Raw genomic sequence first — 22,593 nt, forward strand, 5'->3', positions numbered from 1 at the left:
AAATGTCTACTACCACTTTATTCAAATGGAACTTAATGGTAAATGACTTCAGTCATGTACCAGTGGAGATGTAAAATGACTGTCTCTGCCAGGCCAGATGGCCATCCCACCTTTTAAAAGTGCAAAGAGACTTTCCTTCACTGCTTCAGCCACTCTCCAGACCTTCCAAATTTCTCACTTGCCACTCAGCTTTTTAAAATAAACCAGATGGTGAGGAGCCCAAGGCCAATGTCCACCCTTTTTGCAAAGACTGAAGGAAGCTAATGTCTCAAGAATTGAGCTCAGAAGAGACTTGGGCACCCCAGGGAAAAGGCACTGTCCCATAATCACAGGGGTGGCTGTAGTGGATACGGTTAACCTAGGCAGAAGGGCCAGGGAACGGCCTGCACCACCAGAGCAGACTCTAGACCATGCGCGTCCACAAAGATAAAGAATTCTGATGAAAAGGAGAGGATGTGAGGGAATAAAAGACTATCATAAGTCTTTTCATCAGGAATCTCCAACAGGAAGCTTCCAGCAAAATATTCCATATATGAGCTTTCATATTCCATATATGACTATATGAGCTTTCATATATAGACAAGCTTTCTGGAGAGAGAACTAACCCATATTTGGTTGTCCTTAGCTCAAGACTGTATCAGGGAAGTGTCCATCCTATCTCTCCACACTACTCTCGATACCTGCCCCAGGTTTCACACTCCCACCCACTGCCTTTCCACTACCCAGCTTTCCCTCTTTCTTTCCATCTCACAAGGTGAGGGCATCACTGGAGAAAGTCAGGATTACCCCAAAGTCTTTCCTGCATCAATAGGTGGTAAAGACCTGTGCAGGGGAGTGCAGGAGTTTCACAGGTGCCATGACTTTGTGTTTAAGATCATGTGGAGGGAAGAAAGTATCAGGTACCTTCCCTGTACCTTTAGGAATAAATTGTGAAGCTTTCTCTCTTTTCCATTTTTTGAAAAATGATATAAAGTATCTATCTCTTAAACATAGCAAAATTCATATATAAAATAATCAAGGCCTAGAAATAGATTTAGTTACATTAGTTATATATCCTATACACACACACACACATATATATATACACACACACTGGGAGAAGCAATAATTGAAATTATTTTAGTATTAACATAATTATCAATTTTGTCAGACTTTAATTTATATTTTGCCAATTTAGATATTGTTTTTTGCCTCTGTTTACTAACGTATTGACTCATAGTTGCTTAAACATTTCTTTTAACATTTAAAAATATCTAGGGTACCTATAATTCTGGCTTGTTCAAATTTATGTTGCACATTTTTGCATCTTTATTTACCTTTTTTTTTCTTTCTGAGATGGAGTTTTGCTCTTGTTGCCCAGGCTAGAATGCAATGGCGTGATCTCAGCCCACTGCAACATCTGCCTCCCAGGTTCAAGTGATTCTCCTGCCTCAGCTTCCCAAGTAACTGTGATTACAGGCATGCACCACTATGCATGGCTAATTTTATATTTTTAGTGGAGACGGGGTTTCTCCAAGTTTGTCAGGCTGGTCTCGAACTCCTGACTCAGGCGATCCACCCACCTTGGCCTCCCAAAGTGTTGGGAATACAGGCGTGAGCCACCATGCCCGGACATATCTTTATTTATCTTGATCAGTCTTGCTGAAGATTTGCCCACTTTGCTGACCTCTTCCAGTCAGAGTAAGGGCGCCATCATTCAACTAGCTTCCCAGGCTAAAGTCCTGAGCACCATACTGGCTGCATCTCATGCCTTACATCCAATCCATCTACAAATCATTTAGGGTGTATCTGGCATCTGGTGAATCCTTAGCACCTCCCTCTTGATCACCCTGGGCCATCCTTCCCCAGCCTACGTGCCATGTTTCTCTTGTTTCCTCCATCCCCAGCCAAGAGCACTGACCACCTATCCTCCCTCTCCCCAACCCCAGCCTCCCTTTATTATGTCTGAGGTGAAGCAGGTCCCAACTGGGCACACATTATCTCCACTTCTGCTCTTTCCCTAGTGTAGTTCATCAGACCAGTTATCTCCTCTGTGTTCCCCACTGTCATCCCCCAACTCACTCCCCCCACCACAAAACCTTCTCTCATCAACATTAAAGCAAAGTCAAGTTTAATACTGCCTACAAAGAAAAATACCCTTTGTTGTAGTTTCCACCCTCCCTGACTCTACCCCATTCACAACCAAGATTCTCAGAAGAGGCATCTAACTCCTTGTCTCTACTGCCTCACCTCCATCTCACTCCTTAATGCACCTTGGGCATGATTGCACCCCACTACTCCGTCTAACTAGCTCTTGCCCAAATCCCAATGCCTCCTTACTACTGTACTTCCCAAGCTTGATTTTCCTGACTCTTGGCAGCATCTGACACGACTGACCCCACCCTTTTTCCTGAAATGCACCAACCCTCAACCTGTCTCCTCTCTCCAGCAGCCAAGGATGGTCTCTTTTAGTGTTTTATTGCTCCCACCTCATCTTCTCCCTTGGATTCTATGACTCTGCTCATGGCTTTCTCTTATCTCTCTGACTTCTAAGTAGTCTCCTCTTTCTCAGTCCATACTTTCTATGACATCCCTTAAATGTGATTTTTCCCAGTGTTCTGGGCTCAGCCCCCTTCTTTGCAAAATCTCCCTTGGGTGGTCCTGTCCTGGCTCCAATAGTCATCTGTAGGTTGCTATCTTACAGATACAGATGTTGTGATTAAACTTATAAGTTAATATTTATCTCTGTGAGTTGAGGAAAATGTTATTAATTCAAGTCATCTTTTATATGTTTTCATAAAAGTATAACATTTTCTTCAAGTAATTCCTGCCTATTTTCTGTTTGATTTTTTCCCAGAAATTAAATGAAATTACTATTCACATATGTTCTTTTCTTTTGAGACAGAGTCTCATTCTGTCACTGAGGCTGAAGTGCAGTGGCACAATCTCTGCTCACTGCAAGCTCCTCAACCCAGGTACAAGCGATTGTTGTGCCTCAGCCTCCTGAGTAGATGGGACTACAGGTTGGTGCCACTACTCCCGGCTAATTTTTGTCTTTTTAGTAGAGACAGGGTTTCACCATGTTGGTCAGACTGGTCTCAAACTCCTGACCTCAAGTGATCCTCCCACTGTGGCCTCCCAGAGTGTTGGGATTACAAGTGTGAGCTACCGCACCCAGTCTATTCACACATTTTCTAATAGGTTGTTTTTAATGTAGATGGAAGCTATAAATGTTTGTATATTTATTCTGTAACTAGCCACCTTATTAAGCACTCTTCAATGATAATAGATTTGCAAATTCTTCTTATACATTTTCCAGGTTATTAAGAATATAATCCATAAGTCACAGCAACTGTTTTCTTCCCCTTTCCAATATTTAAGCCTCATATTTTCTTGGGCTATTTCTGGGACTCTCAGAATACTATTAAATGATGATGCTGGTAGCCAGTATGTTTAATTTTTCTTAGATTTTAATGGGACTGTCTCTAGTGTTTCATTATTTAAATATAATTATAGCTTTTTATTTAATATGCATATCATTCATGGTGTTAAAGTATCTTTATACTTAAAGTTTAGTAAGAATTGTATTTGTAATTAATCAGGAATGGAAATTTTACAAATTATTTTGGAGCACCTATCAAGATGATATTATAATTTTGCTTGGGTATTTGTACTGGTGAATTTTATTTAAAACAGATTAATGTTAAAGCATCTTTGCATCTCTGGAACAATCCTTTCTTGGTCATGTATAATCATTCTTAATATTGTGTTAGATATAATGGTAATATTTTATTAAGAATTTTTGCACTTATACTCAAAAGTGAGATTGACCTATAGCTTTTATATCTAAAGTATTAATTGTCATGTTTTAGGTACAATATTTTGACAGCTAGTCAGTTGGGAAGATTTACTTCTTTTTCTATGCTCTGGAGTGGATTAAATAGTATAGGAAGCATTGTCTCCTTACATATTCCCCCATAAAATTGTTTTGGAAAATAATTACTTTATTGATTTTTCACATGCACTTATACTTATGGTTTACTTGCTAAATAGTCTATAATCATATATACTATTTGCCTTTTAATTCTGCACAAAAGTGGTGGTTTCACTTTTTTCTTCTAATGGCCAACTGTTTGGATTGCTTACGTATATACTTTTATTTGCATTTCTTTAAATTTTATTTTTGCATTGTGATCAGTGGGGCCTGTAAAATTTCTAGTCTTTGAATTTATTGAAGATTTCTCTTTTTAGCCAGAGTAAGATTAAGTTTCATAAACATAGCATGGATGTTTCAAAAGAAGATATATTTCTATTTAGAAAGTGCATGCTTCTGTATATATTAAGAGATATGATATATGTTTTATTAGATACAATGTCACTATTTACCCAAACATTGTTGAAATTACATGCTGGATTGTAAATAACACTCCTCCTAGTCCTTGGCACAACTATATGCTTTTTCCTATTTTTTAAAATAGGAAGTTCATTTTCATAATATTCCATGAGGCAGAAATTAGACATCCATAATCACAACTCCATTTTATCCAGGAGTCCCAGAGAAATCTTTCTAAAATGCCAATATCATAATAAAACATATTGTCTAAAACTTTTAAAAATTTCATTTCCACTTCCTAGTCCCTATGTCTTCCTCAATTGTCCTTAGGTCAAGGTGCAGACTCCTTTGAATTACCCCAGGTTCTGGATCCTGCTTGCCTCTCTCTCACCTCCTTTCTTGTTTCTCCTCATATTTTTTTATTTTATTTTATTTTATTTTATTTTATTTTATCTTACTTTTTGAGACAAGATCTGGCTCTATCATCCAAACTGGAGTGCAGTGGCACGATCAAGGCTCCCTGCAACTTCAACCTCCAGGGCTCAAGCCATTCTCCCACCTCAGCCTTCCAAGTAGCTGGGACCACAGGCGTGCACCACCATGCCTGGATAATTTGTGTAGTTTCTTTGTAGAGATTGGGTTTCACCATGTTGTCCAGGCTGGTCTCAACTGGTGAGCTCAAGCAATCCGCCCACCTCGGCCACCCTAAGTGCTGGAACAGTCGTGAGTCACCGCACCCAGCCGCTCCTCCTCATACATAACTTAATTCATTAGTTATAGAATAGATAACTCTTGTAGTTCCACGTTTCTTTCTTCTTGCTTTAGGGTTTTTGTACCTGTTACTCAGACCCCAGAATATATTACCTACCTTCTGTTTTGGCCTAGTTAGACCTTACTTGTCCTCTAGGACTCAGTTTAAATGTACGTTCCCATTTCCTGACTGTAAGATAAGGCTTCTGGAAGCTCCCTCTGATTTCAGCTCGTCCTTTTTGCTGTCTTTAGCATACATCTCATCGTGCTATAATTGCCAACCTTCCTAATTAGACTATGAGCTCCTGTGCCCAGAGATTGGGTGACTTGTTTAGTGCCTAGGGTAGTGCCTCTCATAAAATCAACGTTCCACAGAATCACGTCCAGGATCAGGCTGCTAAATTAGTTCCAGCCCCACCATTTGTGAGTCTGCTGCGCTTTTTACCAGACACTGGGCAGAACTGAGCTTTCAGGTTGAACACCTTGTAAAAATAATGATTACAACTGACTTCTTTGAGTACTGACTATATTTCAGGTATTGAACAGAGGTATTATTATTCAGGGACAGCTTCATGGGTGTGTGACCAGTGAAGTTTCACAAGGACACCATGTTCAGTAGGGGTCTCATTTTCAGAGTCTGGTCACCATCTTGAAATTTGTGTCCTGTAGGTAAAATCTGATGGGACAATGAAGTGTATGTTGGCAGCTGTTTGGAGTCTCATCTCATGTGTGGTCCCACGTCTGTCTGCACCCCACCCACACATGTCTCCAGGATGGGTTCTCACTTCCTGCTCCCCCAACCCTGCCCAGTTAGTGCTACCATTCCTTGCTCCTGGTGGCAGCCTGGGCACAGCAAGGGTTAGGATCAGGCACTTACACACTGCATGGCAATCATATGTTGGGGCCCTGGGCACCTGGGAGGGTCTGCATTGCCCTGAAAATATATGTTGTCCTAGGGAGCATGACATCAAGTGGCAAAGAAAAAACACCATGAGAGGTTGAGAGAGAGACAATAAAAGAAAGAAAAAAGCTTTCCTGCCTTTTCTTCTTACACAGGAGCCCCACAGATTATGTAGCCAGCCCTGCTGTTATCATTCTTATTTCAAAGACAAGGAAACCACAGCCACACTGCTAGTCTTATATGGTGGCCCTGTGAAAATGAGAAAGACATACCCTCTAGGCAGACCAATTATGAAAGAACACCTCTTTTTATCTGGCTTCACAAACAGAATGCTGGATTTCAGACCATTCTTACCAGTTTAGCCAGATTCCTTTATGTAGGGCACAAAACACACAATCATCTGCATTGACCCTGAAGGAAATAAAGGGATAAAACATACTCAGGCAACAGAGCTCCCAGATAGTGCATTATATCCAAACCTACGCTTTCTGGCTTCAGAATCTGTGCTCTAAACTACAATACAAGTGTTTCCAAGTTTGCCTGGATATATACGTGTGAGATATCTTTTGAAATACAAATTTCCAGTCTCTACCTAATACCATGGAAATCAGACTGTCTCAGGGACATGTCTGGGAAGCAAGTTTCTTTTTTAACAAGTTCTACAGGTAATGCTTATTATTTTAGAAGCTAGGGAAACATTGTTATATTATACAGATTTTACAAGATCTAAGTATTTAATTTGCAAAGGACACAGCCAGAAAGTACCTAGCAGATTCAGACAGGCAGAAATGTAAAAAATAAAAATCTCAGCCAGTGGCAAAGTATTATGGTCCAAGGAAGAATATGTCTTGGTTTTGCTGTTGCTCTTAAAATGTGTGCTGTTGGCTGGGTGCAGTGTCTCATGCCTACAATACCAGCACTTTAAGAGGCCAAGGCGTGTGGATCACGTCAGGAGTTCAAGACCAGCCTGGCCAACATAGTGAAACCCCGTTTCTACTACAAACACAAAAAAATTAGCTGGGCATAGTGGCAGGCACCTGTAATTCTAGCTACTTGGGAGGCTGAGGCAGCAGAATCACTTGAACTCAGGAGGTGGAGGTTGCAGTGAGCCGAGATCACGCCATTGCACCCCAGCCCATGCGACAATGTGAGACTTTGTCTCAAAAAATAAAATAAAATAAGGGCTATATTTATTTTTGACAAAATCCCATGTCTTTAACACAATAATTTTCTTCTAAATTGAGAGATAATTAGAAAAGGATGACAAAACTTCCCCTTCTGTTCCATAATGAAGTATTTATGTGAAATTGGTCTTATCACCATAAAATCCTACAAAACTGAACAAAATATGTGAAACAACCCTTTTCAGACAAGATAGTACAGGTAGTGAAGGACTGTGAACCCTGAGAGAAGGGAAGTACTTGAGATGAGCCATGCAATCATCCAGGTATCCTGTCCTGAGGCTTTTATGAAGACCTAGTCCAGGGAGAGAAAACCTAAATAGAACAATCAGAGCGAAGAACTAAGGAGATCAAGACTGGAGTTCAGAGAGGTTGTAGAAGCTTAGATTTATTAGGAAGAATACCAACAAACTGCATAAAGAGCTCCAGAAATCCACATGAAGAAACCAGGGAGTCTTTGGCTGACATTAAATTACACATGTGTAGTGTGAGTATCTGTAAGGCTAGGCAAAGACAACTCTCTGGAAAATGTAACCTGAACAACTAAAGTTCACAAAGGGTGGGGAAGTGTTTGAGTTATAATAAACCTGAATAAAAGAGTTTTCGTTGAACACCCAGCATATTCAGTAAAGACGCCAGAAGGCCATGACTTAGAGATAGAGTTATATTACTCTTAGTATAAAGGCAATTTTAGACCTGCCCTTAAAAAATATCTTATAACAAAGCCTTAAAAGCATCAGAATAATTCACAAGTAAGTTAAGTGCCTGTTAGACCCAAACTCAACACTCTTTAAAAGAAGAAAACAAAATTCAGGCATTCAACAATGCAAGAATTAAAATGTGCAACACTCATTCAAACTTACTAGACATACAAAGATGAAAAAAACACTTTTTAAATCAATTACAAAATATTACAAATCAACAGAATACTGTTTACTATGTTCAAGCATTTAAATGAAAATATGAATGTAATGAGGAATAAAATGGCAACTGTAAAAATTATTAAAGTGGAAATGCTATGTCAAAAATACTAAATCTGAAATTAAAAATTCACTGGAATTAATACTAGATTAGGCACAGCAGAATAAAATAAAAGTAAGTTTGAAGGCATAGCAATAATGATGATCAAAACTGAAACATTCAGAGAAAAAAATGCTGGGAAAAACTTTATTAAAATCTTAGTTGTTCTTGAAACAATATCCAGTAGTCAACATATAAGTAACGGAGTTCCAGAGAAGATAGTGGAAGGAAGCAAAATAAACTTCTTAAAGAAATACTGGCTACATTTTAAAAATATTCCATGAAAAACAGAAATTAATGGATCAAAGGTAATCTAGAGACTCCCTAGGAGAATAAACACAAATAAAATAATTCATTATTTTAAAATGTTTTGAAGCCACAAAATACTTGCAAACTGAATCCAACAGCACATCAAAATGCAAATTCACCATGATCAAGTAGGCTTTATCCTTCAGAGGCAAGGTTGATTCAACATATGCAAATTAATAAATGTGATTCATCACATAAACACAACTAAAGACCAAAAACACATAGTTATCTCAATAGATGCAGAAAATACTTTCAATAAAATTAACATCCCCTCATGTTAAAAACTTTCAAAAAACTAGGAACTGAAGGAATATACCTCAAAATAATAAGAGCAATCTATGACAAATCCACAGACAACATCATACTGAATGGGCAAAAGCTGGTAGCATTTCCTTTGAAAATCATCACAAGACAAGGATACCCTCTGTCATCACTCACATTCAACATTGTATTGGAAGTCCTGGCCAGGGCAATCAGGAAAGAGAAAGAAATAAAGGGCATCTAAATAAGAAGAAAGAAAGTCAGACTATCCCTGTTTGTAGATGACATGATTCTGTATCTAGAAAACTCCATAGTCTTGGCCCAAAATCTCCTTCAGCTGATAAACAACTTCAGCAAGGTTTACTGACACAAAATCAACATATAAAAATTATTAGCATTCCTATATACTAACAACAGCCAAGCCAACAGACAAATCAGGAACACAATCTGTTCACAATTGCCACAAACATAATAAAATACATAGGAATACAGCTAACAAAGGAGGTCAAAGATCTCTACAATGAGAATTACAAAACACTGCTTAAAGAATACTACCCAAAGCAATGTACAGATTCAGTGCTATTCCTATCAAATTACCAAAAAGATTCTTCACAGAACTGAAAAACACTAGTTTAAAATTCATATTGGAACCACAAAAGAGCCCAAATAGCCAAGGCAAAAAGAATAAAGCTAGAAGCAACACATTATCTGACGTCAAACTATACTACAGGGCTACAATAACCCAAACAGCATGGTACTGCTACAAAACAGACACATAGACCAACAGAACAGAATAGAAAGCCCAGAAATAAGGCTGCATACCTACAACCATCTGATTGTCAACAAAGCTGATGAAGACAGGCACTGGGGGAAGGACTAACTATCCAATAAACAGTGCTGGGATAATAGGTTAGCAATACGTAGAAGATTGAAACTGGACCTCTTCCTTATACCATATACAAAAATCAACCCAAGATGGATTAAATATTTAAATGTAAAGCACAAAACTACAAAAACCCTGGATGACAACTTAGGCAATACCAGCCTAGACATAGGAACTGCAAAGATTTCATGATGAAGATGTCAAAAGCAAACACAACGAAAGCAAAAATTGACAAATGGGATCTAAATAAACTTAAGAGCTTCTGCACAGCAAAGGAACCTATCAACAGAGTAAACAGATAACCTACAGAATGGGAGAAAATATTTGCAAAATGTGCATCTGACAAAGGTCTAATGTGCAGAATCTATAAGGAACTTAAACAAATGTCAAATGTACAAGAAAAAAACAAACAACCCCATTGAAAAGTGGTCAAATGTTACCAGTGGAGGGCCTTGACTATGTCATCCAGGTTCTTGGCATTTTAAACAAATAATTGGACAAAATACACAAAGAAACAAAAGAATTAAGCAAAAAAAAGCATAGATTCATTGAAACAAAAGTATACTCCACAGAACGGGAGCAGGCTTGAGCAAGTGGCTTAGGAGCCCAGATTACAGAATTTTCTGGGATTCAAATACTCTCTAGAGGTTTCCCATTGGTTACTTGGTTACACCCTATGTAAATAAAGGAGTGGCCCGTGACCAGTCTGATTGGCTCTAGGAGGGGACCAATCATTGGCTGAAGCAGAGTTACAAAGTTACATATGAAGACTTGGCCCACAACCAGTCTGATTGGTTGTGGGACAGGACCAATCAGAGGTACTTTCCATCTTTCATCTGTGACGCAGTGCAAAGGGAGTAACCTTTTGATACTTTTGTTACTTGGGTGTGGAGAGGTGGGGGTTTTCCTTTTGATTCAGTTCTAGGAAGTCAATGAGAATCAGCTTTAGGTTCCCCGCATCCAGACCCTATTCTTCTGCCTCAAAAGAACATGAACAGACGCTTTTCAAAAGAACAGATATATGTAGCCAAAATCATATTTAAAAAAAAAAAGCTCAACGTCACTGAAAACTATATAAATGCAAATCAAAATCACAAAAGTAAAAAAATAACAGATGCTGGCGAGGCTGTGGAGAAAAGGGAATGCTTATATACTATTGGTGAGAGTGTAAATTAGTTCAACAATCGTGAAAAGCAGTGTGGTGATTCCTTAAGGAGCTAAAAATGGAAATATCATTCAACCCAGCAATCCCATTACTGGGTATATGTCCAAAGAAACATAAACTATTCTATCATAAGGACACATGCACGTGTATGTTCATTGCAGCACTATTCACATAGCAAAGAAATAAAATCAACCTAAATGCCCATCAATGGCAGACTGGATAAAGAAAATGTGGTACATATACATTATGGAATATTATGTAGCCATAAAAAGAATGGAGATTATGTCCTTTGCAGGAACATGGATGGAGCTCAAGGCCATTATCCTTAGCAAACTACTGCATAAATAGAAAACCAAATACCACATGTTCTCACTTATAAGTGGTAGCGAAATGATGAGAACACATGAACACAAAGAGAGAAACAACAGACACTAGCTCCTACTTGAGGGTGAATGGCAGGAGGAGGGAGAGGACATGAAAAAAAAATAACTATTGGGTACTAGCCTTAGTACCTGGTGATGAAATAATCTATACAATGAACTCCTGTAACACGAGTTTACCTATATATCAAAGCTGTATATGTATCCCTGAGCGTAAAAGTTTAAAAAATGAAAAACTTTTTTTTCTTTTTTTTTTTGTTTTGAGACGGAGTCTTGCTCTGTCGCCCAGGCTGGAGTGCGGTGGTGGAATCTCGGCTCACTGTAAGCTCCGCCTCCCGGGTTCATGCCATTCTCCTGCCTCAGCCTCCTGAGTAGCTGGGATTACAGGCACCTGCCACCACGCCCAGCTAATTTTTTGTGTTTTTAGTAGAGAGGGGGTTTCACCGTGTTAGTCAGGATGGTCTCGATCTCCTGACCTCGTGATCCACCCGCCTCGGCCTCCCAAAGTGCTGGGATTACAGGCGTGAGCTACCGTGCCCAACCGAAAAACATTTTTTTTTAATTTATTTTTTATTATTATACTTTAAGTTGTAGGGTACATGTGCATAACATGCAGGTTTGTTACATATGTATACTTGTGCCATGTTGCTGTGCTGCACCCATCAACTTGTCATTTACATCAGGTATAACTCCCAATGCAATCCCTCCCCCCTCCCCCCTCCCCCCTCCCCATGACAGGCCCCTGTGTGTGATGTTCCCCTTCCTGAGTCCAAGTGATCTCATTGTTCAGTTCCCACCTATGAGTGAGAACATGTGGTGTTTGGTTTTCTGTTCTTGTGATAGATTGCTAAGAATGATGGTTTCCAGCTGCATCCATGTCCCTACAAAGGACACAAACTCATCCTTTTTGATGGCTGCATAGTATTCCATGGTGTATATGTGCCACATTTTCTTAATCCAATCTGTCACTGATGGACATTTGGGTTGATTCCAAGTCTTTGCTATTGTGAATAGTGCTGCAATAAACATACGAGTGCATGTGTCTTTATAGCAGCATAATTTATAATCCTTTGGGTATATACCCAGTAATGGGATGGCTGGGTCATATGGTACATCTAGTTCTAGATCCTTGAGGAATCGCCATACTGTTTTCCATAATGGTTGAACTAGTTTACAATCCCACCAACAGTGTAAAAGTGTTCCTACTTCTCCACATCCTCTCCAGCACCTGTTGTTTCCTGACTTTTTAATGATCGCCATTCTAACTGGTGTGAGATGGTATCTCATTGTGATTTTGATTTGCATTTCTCTGATGGCCAGTGATGATGAGCATTTTTTCATGTGTCTGTTGGCTGTATGAATGTCTTCTTTTGAGAACTGTCTGTTCATATCCTTTGCCCACTTTTTGATGGGGTTGTTTGTTTTTTTCTTGTAAATTTGTTTGAGTTCTTTGTAGGTTCTGGATATTAGCCCTTTGTCAGATGAGTAGATTGCAAAAATTTTCTCCCATTCTGTAGGTTGCCTGTTCACTCTGATGGTAGTTTCTTTTGCTGTGCAGAAGCTCTTTAATTTAATGAGATCCCATTTGTCACCTCAAAATAATAAGAGCTATTTATGACAAACCCACAGCCAATATCATACTGAATGGGCAAAAACTGGAAAAATTCCCTTTGAAAACTGGCACAAGACAGGGATGCCCTCTCTCACCACTCCTATTCAACATAGTGTTGGAAGTTCTGGCTAGGGCAATTAGGCAAGAGAAAGAAATCAAGGGTATTCAGTTAGGAAAAGAAGAAGTCAAACTGTCCCTGTTTGCAGATGACATGATTGTATATTTAGAAAACCCCATTGTCTCAGCCCAAAATCTCCTTAAGCTGATAAGCAACTTCAGCAAAGTCTCAGGATACAAAATTAATGTGCAAAAATCACAAGCATTCTTATACACCAGTAACAGACAAACAGAGAGCCAAATCAGGAATGAACTTCCATTCACAATTGCTTCAAAGAGAATAAAATACCTAGGAATCCAACTTACAAGGGATGTAAAGGACCTCTTCAAGGAGAACTACAAACCACTGCTCAGTGAAATCAAAGAGGACACAAACAAATGGAAGAACATTCCATGCTCATGGATAGGAAGAATCAATATAGTGAAAATGGCCATACTGCCCAAGGTAATTTATAGATTCAATGCCATCCCCATCAAGCTACCAATGAGTTTCTTCACAGAATTGGAAAAAACTGCTTTAAAGTTCATATGGAACCAAAAAAGAGCCCGCATCTCCAAGACAATCCTAAGTCAAAAGAACAAAGCTGGAGGCATCACGCTACCTGACTTCAAACTATACTACAAGGCTACAGTAACCAAAACAGCATGGTACTGGTACCAAAACAGAGATATAGACCAATGGAACAGAACAGAGTCCTCAGAAATAATACCACACATCTACAGCCATCTGATCTTTGACAAACCTGAGAGAAACAAGAAATGGGGAAAGGATTCCCTATTTAATAAATGGTGCTGGGAAAATTGGCTAGCCATAAGTAGAAAGCTGAAACTGGATCCTTTCCTTACTCCTTATACGAAAATTAATTCAAGATGGATTAGAGACTTAAATGTTAGACCTAATACCATAAAAATCCTAGAGGAAAACCTAGGTAGTACCATTCAGGACATAGGCATGGGCAAAGACTTCATGTCTAAAACACCAAAAGCAACGGCAGCAAAAGCCAAAACCGAAAAACATTTTTTAAAAATGCTGAGGAGGATAGTGTTTAAGAGAAAAATATTTAAAATAGCCAGATATATAAGAGACACAAAGATGAGAATACCCCCTGATTTATGAAAAATAATGTAAACCAGAATACAACTAAATGATATATAAATGCAAACAAAAACAAAACAAACAAAAATTGTGAACCTAAAAGAATATACTTCAAACATGAAGGTTAAAATTTTCAAGCAACAACTGAGGTGATTCCTCATAAGCAGAATTCTACTACAAAATAATGTTTAAGGGAATTATTTACACTGAAGGAAAATAATCCCAAGTGGAAATTCAGATTGACATAAAAGAATAAAATTTGCCAGAAATGGTAATTATGTGCATAAATATGAAAGACATATTATTTATGTTTTAAAGGTAATTTAAAATAAAAATAACTATATTGTGAAATTAATAGTACATTAAGAGGTAAAATATACGACAAAAATAGAACAAAGGACAGGAAGGAGTAATATGGTGATATACCATTTTTTGGTAATAACTTTATTGAGATATAATTCACACATACAACTCACCCGTTTAAAGAGTATAATTCAGTGGTTTTTAATATATTCACGGAGTTGTGCAACTCTCATCGCAATCAATTTTAAATGTTGTCTTCAATTCAATAAGAAATCCTATACCTTTCAGCTGTCACCCTTCTACTCTTCCCATCTCCATACCCAGGCCTAAGCAACCACTAACCTATTTTCCATTTGTACAGAATTTCCTGTTGCAGACTTTCATATGAGTGGAATCATGTGGTATGTGGTCTTTTGTGACTGGCTTTTCTCACTTAGCATAATGTTTTCAAGATTCATTTATGACGTAGCATGCTGTATTAGTCAGGGTTCTCTAGAGGGACAGAACTAATAGGATAAATGTAGATATAAAAGGTAGTTTATTAAGGAGTATTGACTCACATGATCACAAGGTGAGCTCCCACTACAGGTCATCTGCAAGCTGAGGAGCAAGGAAGCCAGTCTGAGTTCCAAAGCTGAAGAACTTGGAATCCAACACAGTAGAAAGATGTAGGCTGGGAGACTAAGCCAGTCTAATCTTTCCACATTCTTCTGCCTGCTTTTATTCTGGCCACGTTGGGAGCTGACTAAATGATGCCCACCCAGATTGAGGGTGGGTTTGCCTCCCTCAGTCCGCTGACTCAAACGTTAATCTTCTTTGGCAACACTCTCACAGACACACCCAGGAACAATACTTTGCTTCCTTCATTCCAATAAAGTTGACACTCAGTATTAACCATCACACATGTGATGTACTTCATTTATTTTTATTTCCAAATAATATTCCATTACTTGGATCTACATTTTGTCCATTCATCAGTTGATGGAAATTTGACTTGATTACACTTTCTGGCTCTTATGAATAATGCTGCTATGAACATTTGTGTACAAGATTTTGTGCAAACATGTTTACCACTGTCATGCCTACATAAAAGTGTAATTAATAAGTCATATGGTAATTCCATGTTTAGCCTTTTGAGAAACTATCAGACTGATTTTCAAAAAAGCTGCACCATTTTTACTTTCCTACCAGGAATGTATGAAGATTCCAATGACTCTACTCGCTCATAAAAATCTTGTTGTTGTCTGTCTTTCTGACTGCAGCCATCCTAGTGGGTTTGAATTGGTATGTCATTGTGGCTTTAATTTGCATTTATAATGACTTATGAGGTTGACTCTCTTTTAATGCACTTGTTGGCCATTTGTATATTGTCTTTTAGAAAAAGTGTATTCAGATCATTTGCTCATCTGTATATTGGGTAACTTATCTTTTTATTACTGAGTTGTAGGGGTTTGTTTGGAAGTATACTTTTTTCATGTCCTTGCGTTGTACAAAAAAAAAATGGTATAAGATTACAGGAATACCTCAGAGATTGAAGGTTGGGTTCTGGATTACCACGATAAAGCAAATATTGCAATAAAGCAAGTCATACAATTTTTTTTTGTTTCCCAAGACATGTAAAAGTTATTTTTACACTATACAGTAGTCTATTAAGTGTGCAATAGCCTTATGTCTAAAAATAGCACACATACCTTAATTTTAAAAATACTTTATTGATTAAAAAATGCTAATAATAATTTGAGCTTTCTGGCAGTTGTAATCTTTCTGCTAGTGGAAGGAGTTGTAATGTTTTTCCTTTGATATTGGTGGCTGCTAACTAATCTCAATGGTAGTCACTGAAGATTGGGGTGACTATGACAATTTCTTAAAATTCTTAAATTTCTTTTTTTGTTGTTTTTTCTTTTTTATGACACTTTAAGTTCTAGGGTACATGTGCACAACATGCAGGTTTGTTACATATGTACACATGTGCCATGTTGGTGTGCTGCACCCATTAACTCGTCATTTGCATTAGGTATATCTCCTAATGCTATCCCTCCCCCATCCCCCCATCCCACAACAGGCCCCGGTGTGTGATGTTCCCCACCCTGTGTGCAAGTGTTTTTATTGTTCAATTCTCACCTATGAGGGAGAACATGCAGTGTTTCGTTTTCTGTTCTTGCGATAGTTTGCTAAGAATGTTGGCTTCCAGCTGCATCCATGTCCCTACAAAGGACATGAATTCATCCTTTTTTGTAGCTGCATAGTATTCCATGGTGTATATGTGCCACATTTTCTTAGTCCAGTCTGTCATTGATGGGCATTTGGGTTGGTTCCAAGTCTTTGCTATTGTGAAGAGTGCCACAATAAACATACGTGTGCATGTGTCTTTATAGCAGCATGATTTATAATCCCTTGAGTATATCCCCAGTAATGGGATGGCTGGGTCAAATGGTATTTCTAGTTCTAGATCCTTGAGGAATCGCCAAACTGTTTTCCACAATGGTTGAACTAGTTTACAGTCCCACCAACAGTGTAAAAGTGTTCCTATTTCTCCACATCCTCTCCAGCACCTGTTGTTTCCAGACTTTTTAATGATCGCCATTCTAACTGGTGTGAGATCGTATCTAATTGTGGTTTTGATTTCCATTTCTCTGATGGCTAGTGATGATGAGCATTTTTTCATGTGTCTGTTGGCTGCATAAATGTCTTCTTTTGAGAAGTGTCTCTTCATATCTTTTGCCCACTTTTTGATGGGGTTGTTTTTTTTCTTGTAAATTTGTTTGAGTTATTTGTAGGTTCTGGATATTAGCCCTTTGTCAGATGAGTAGATTGCAAAAAGTTTCTCCCATTCTGTCGGTTGCCTGTTCACTCTAATGGTAGTTTCTTTTGCTGTGCAGAAGCTCTTTAGTTTAATTAGATCCCATTTGTCAATTTTGGCTTTTGTTGCCATTGCTTTTGGTGTTTTAGATATGAAGTCCTTGCCCAGGCCTATGTTCTGAATGGTATTGCCTAGGTTTTCTTCTAGGGCTTTTATGGTTGTAGGTCTAACATTTAAGTCTCTAATCCATCTTGAATTAATTTTTGTATAAGGAGTAAGGAAGGGATCCACTTTCAGCTTTCTACTTATAGCTAGCCAGTTTTCCCAGCACCATTTATTAAATAGGGAATCCTTTCCCCATTTCTTGTTTTTGTCAGGTTTGTCAAAGATCAGATGGTTGTAGATGTGTGGTATTATTTCCGAGGGCTCCATTCTGTTCCATTGGTATATATCTCTGTTTTGGTACAAGTACCATGCTGTTTTGATTACTGTAGCCTTGTAGTATAGTTTGAAGTCAGGTAGCGTGATGCCTCCAGCTTTGTTCTTTTGGCTTAGGACTGTCTTGGCAATGCAGGCTCTTTTTTGGTTCCATATGAACTTTAAAGCAATTTTTTCCAATTCTGTGAAGAAAATCATTGGTAGCTTAATGGGGATGGCACTGAATCTATAAATTACCTTGGGCAGTATGGCCATTTTCACTATATTGATTCTTCCTATCCATGAGCATGGAATGTTCTTCCATTTGTTTGTGTCCTCTTTTATTTCATTGAGCAGTGGTTTGTAGTTCTCCTTGAAGAGGTCCTTCACATCCCTTGTAAGTTGGATTCCTAGGTATTTTATTCTCTTTGAAGCGATTGTGAATGGAAGTTCACTCATGATTTGGCTCTCTGTTTGTCTGTTTTTGGTGTATAAGAATGCAAGTGACTTTTGCACATTGATTTTGTATCCTGAGACTTTGCTGAAGTTGCTTATCAGCTTAAGGAGATTTTGGGCTGAGACAATGGGGTTTTCTAAACATACAATCATGTCATTTGCAGGGACAATTTGACTTCCTCTTTTCCTAATTGAATACCGTTTATTTCTTTCTCTTGCCTGATTGCCCTGGCCAGAACTTCCAACACTATGTTGAATAGGAATGGTGAGAGAGGGCATTCCTGTCTTGTGCCAGTTTTCAAGGGGAATGCTTCTAGTTTTTGCCCATTCAGTATGACATCAGCTGTGGGTTTGTCATAAATAGCTCTTATTATTTTGAGATATGTTCCATCAATACCAAATTTATTGAGAGTTTTTATCATGAAGGGCTGTTGAATTTTATTGAAGGCCTTTTCTGCATCTATGCATCTATTGAGATAATCATGTGTTTTGTTTTGTTTTGTTTTGTTTTGTTGAGACAGAGTCTCACTTTGTCACCCAGGCTAGAGTGCAGTGGCCCAATCTCGGCTCACTGCAAGCTCCACCTCCCAGGTTCACACCATTCTCCTGCCTCAGCCTCCAAGTAGCTGGGACTACAGGCACGCACCACCACGTCCAGCTAATTTTTTGTATTTTTAGAGACAAGGTTTCACCGTGTTAGCCAGGATGGTCTCGATATTCCGACCTCGTGATCCACCCACCTCAGCCTCCCAAAGTGCTGGAATTACAGGTGTGAGCCACCGCACTCAGCAATCGTGGTTTTTGTCGATGGTTCTATTTATGTGATAGATTACATTTATTGATTTGCCTATGTTGAACCAGTCTTGCATCCCAGGGATGAAGCTGACTAAAATTATCTTTTTTTGTTGTGTCTCTGCTAGGCTTTGGTATCAGGATGATGTTGGCCTCATAAAATCAGTTAGGGAGGATTCCCCCTTTTTCTTTTTATATTGATTGGAATAATTTCAGAAGGAATGGTACTAGCTCCTCCTTGTACCTCTGGTAGAATTTGGCTGTGAATCCATCTGGTCCTAGACTTTTTTTGTTGGTAGCCTATTAATTATTGCCTCAATTTCAGAGCCTGTTATTGGTCTATTCAGGGATTCAACTTCTTCCTGGTTTTAGTCTTGGGAGAGTATATGTGTCCAAGAATTTATCCATTTATTCTAGGTTTTCTAGTTTATCTGTGTAGAGGTGTTTATAGTATTCTCTGATGGTAGTTTGTATTTCTGTAGGGTTGGTGGTGATATCCCCTTTATCATTTTTTATTGCATCTATTTGATTCTTCTCTCTTTTCTTCCTTATTAGTCTTGCTAGTGGTCTATCAATTTTGTTGATCTTTTCAAAAAACCAGCTCCTGGATTCATTGATTTTTGAAGGGTTTTTTGTGTCTCTATCTCCTTCAGTTCTGCTCGATCTTAGTTATTTCTTACCTTCTGCTAGCTTTTGAATGTCTTTGCTCTTGCTTCTCTAGATCTTTTAGTTGTGATGTTACGGTGTCAATTTTAGATCGTTCCTGCTTTCTCTTGTGGGCATTTAGTGCTATAAATTTCCCTCTACACACTGCTTTAAATGTGTCCCAGAGATTCTGGTATATTGTATCTTTGTTCTCATTGGTTTCAAAGAACATCTTTATTTCTGCCTTCATTTTGTTATGTACCCAGTAGTCATTCAGGAGCAGGTTGTTCAGTTTCCTTGTAGTTGAGTGGTTTTGAGTGAGTTTCTTAATCCTGAGTTCTAGTTTGATTGCACTGTGGTCTGAGAGACAGTTTGTTACAATTTCTGTTCTTTTACATTTGCTGAGGAGCGTTTTAGTTCCAATGAGGTGGTCAGTTTTAGAATAAGCATGATGTGGTGCTGAGAAGAATGTATATTCTGTTGATTTGGGGTGGAGAGTTCTGTAAATGTCCATTAGGTCTGCTTGGGGTGGAGTTAAGTTCAATTCCTGGACATCCTTGCTAACTGTCTCATTGATCTGTCTAATGTTGACAGTGGGGTGTTAAAGTCTCCCATTATTATTGTGTGGGAGTCTAAATCTCTTTGTAAGTCTCTAAGGACTTGCTTTATGAATCTAGGTGCTCCTGTATTGGGTGCACATATATTTAAGATAGTTAGCTCTTCTTGTTGAATTGATCCCTTTACCATTATGTAATGCCCTTCTTTGTCTTTTGATCTTTGTTGATTTAAAGTCTGTTTTATCAGAGACTAGGATTGCAACCCCTGCCTTTTTTTGTTTTCCATTTGCTTGGTAGATCTTCCTCCATCCCTTTGTTTTGAGCCTATGTGTGTCTCTGCACGTGAGCTCGGTCTCCTGGATACAGCAAATTGATGGGTCTTGACTCTTTATCCAATTTTCCAGTCTGGGTCTTTTAATTGGAGAATTTAGCCCATTTACGTTTAAGGTTAATATTGTTATGTGTGAACTTGATCCTGTCATTATGATGTTAGTGGGTTATTTTGCTCATTAGTTGATGCAGTTTCTTCCTAGCATCAATGGTCTTTACATTTTGGCATATTTTTGCAGTGGCTGGGACCAGTTGTTCCTTTCCATGTTTAGTGCTTCCTTCAGGAACTCTTGTAGGGCAGGTCTGGTGGTGACAAAATCTATCAGCATTTGCTTGTCTGTAAAGGATTTTATTTCTCCTTCACTTATGAAACTTAGTTTGGCTGAATATGAAATTCTGGGTTGAAAATTCTTTTCTTTAAGAATGTTGAATATTGGCCCCCACTCTCTTCTGGCTTGTAGAGTTTCTGCCGAGAGATCTGCTGTTAGTCCGATGGGCTTCCCTTTGTTGGTAACCCGACCTTTCTCTCTCGCTGCCCTTAACATTTTTTCCTTCATTTCAACTTTGGTGAATCTGACAATTCTGTGTCTTGGAGTTGCTTTTCTCGAGGAGTATCTTTGTGTCATTCTCTGTATTTCCTGAATCTGAATGTTGGTCTGCCTTGCTAGGTTGGGGAAGTTCTCCTGGATAACATCCTGCAGAGTGTTTTCCAACTTGGTTCCATTCTCCCAACCACTTTTAGGTACACCAATAAGACATAGATTTGGTCTTTTCACACAGTCCCATATTTCTTGGAGGCTTTGTTCATTTCTTTTTACCCTTTTTCTCTAAACTTCTCTTCTCACTTCATTTCATTCATTTGATCTTCAATCACTGATACCCTTTCTTCCAGTTGATGGAGTCAGTTACTGAAGCTTGTGCATTTGTCACATAGTTCTCGTGTCATGGTTTTCATCTCTATCAGGTCGTTTAAGGGCTTCTCTCCATTGGTTATTCTAGTTAGCCATTCCTCCAATCTTTTTTCAAGGCTTTTAGTTTCTTTGCGCTGGGTTCATAATTCCTCCTTTAGCTCGGAGAAGTTTGATTGTCTGAAATCTTCTTCTCTCAACTTGTCAAAGTCATTCTCCATCTAGCTTTGTTCCATTGCTGGCAAGGAGCTGTGTTCCTTTGGAGGGGGAGAGGTGCTCTAATTTTTAGAATTTCCAGCTTTTCTGTACTGCTTTTTCCCCATCTTTGTGGTTTTATCTACCTTTGGTCTTTGATGATGGTGACATACAGATGGGGTTTTGTTGTGGATGTCCTTTCTGTTTGTCATTTTTCCTTCTAACAGTCAGGACCTTCAGTGGCAGGTCTGTTGGAGTTTGCTCGAGGTCCACTCCAGACCCTGTTTGCCTGGGTATCAGCAGTGGAGGCTGCAGAAGAGTGAATATTGCTAAACAGCAAAGGTTGCTGTCTGATTATTCCCCTGGAAGCTTCGTCTCAGAGGTGTACCCAGCTGTGTGAGGTGTGAGGTGTCAGTCTGGCCCTAGTGGGAGATGTCTCCCAGTTAGGCTACTCAGGGGTCAGGGACCCACTTGAGCAGACAGTCTGCCCATTCCCAGATCTCAAAATTCGTGCTGGGAAAACCACTACTGTCTTCAAAGTTTCAGACAGGGACATTTACATCTGCAGAGGTTTCTGCTGCCTTTTGTTTGGCTATACCCTGTCCCCAGAGGTGGAGTCTACAGAGGCAGGCAGGCCTCCTTGAGCTGAGGTGGGCTCCACCCAGTTCGAGTTTCCTGGCAGCTTTGTTTACCCACTTAAGCCTTAGCAATGGCAGGCACCCCTCCCCCAGCCTCACTGCTGCCTTGCAGTTAGATCTCAGACTGCTGTGCTAGCAATGAGGGAGGCTCCGTGGGCATGGGACCCTCTGAGCCAGGCACGGGATATAATCTCCTGGTGTGCCATTTGCTAAGACCCTTGGTAAAGCATAGTATTAGGGTGGCAGTGACCCTATTTTCCAGGTGTTGTATGTCACGATTTCCCTTGGCTAGGAAAGGGAATTCCCTTTCCCCTTGCACTTCCCGGGTGTAGCAATGCCTTGCCCTGCTTCAGCTCTCACTTGTTGGGCTGCACCCACTGTCCTGTACCCACTGTTTGACACCCCCCGGTGAGATGAACCCAGTACCTCAGTTGGAAACGCAGAAATCACTTGTCTTCTGTGTCGCTCACGCTGGGAGCTGGAGGCTGGAGCTGTTCCTATTCAGCCATTTTGGTGCAGATAAATTCTTAAATTTCTTAAAATAAGACAACAATTATGTTTGCCA

Source organism: Macaca fascicularis, chromosome 8 (assembly GCF_037993035.2).
Source record: "Macaca fascicularis isolate 582-1 chromosome 8, T2T-MFA8v1.1".
NCBI classification, from domain to species: domain Eukaryota; kingdom Metazoa; phylum Chordata; class Mammalia; order Primates; family Cercopithecidae; genus Macaca; species Macaca fascicularis.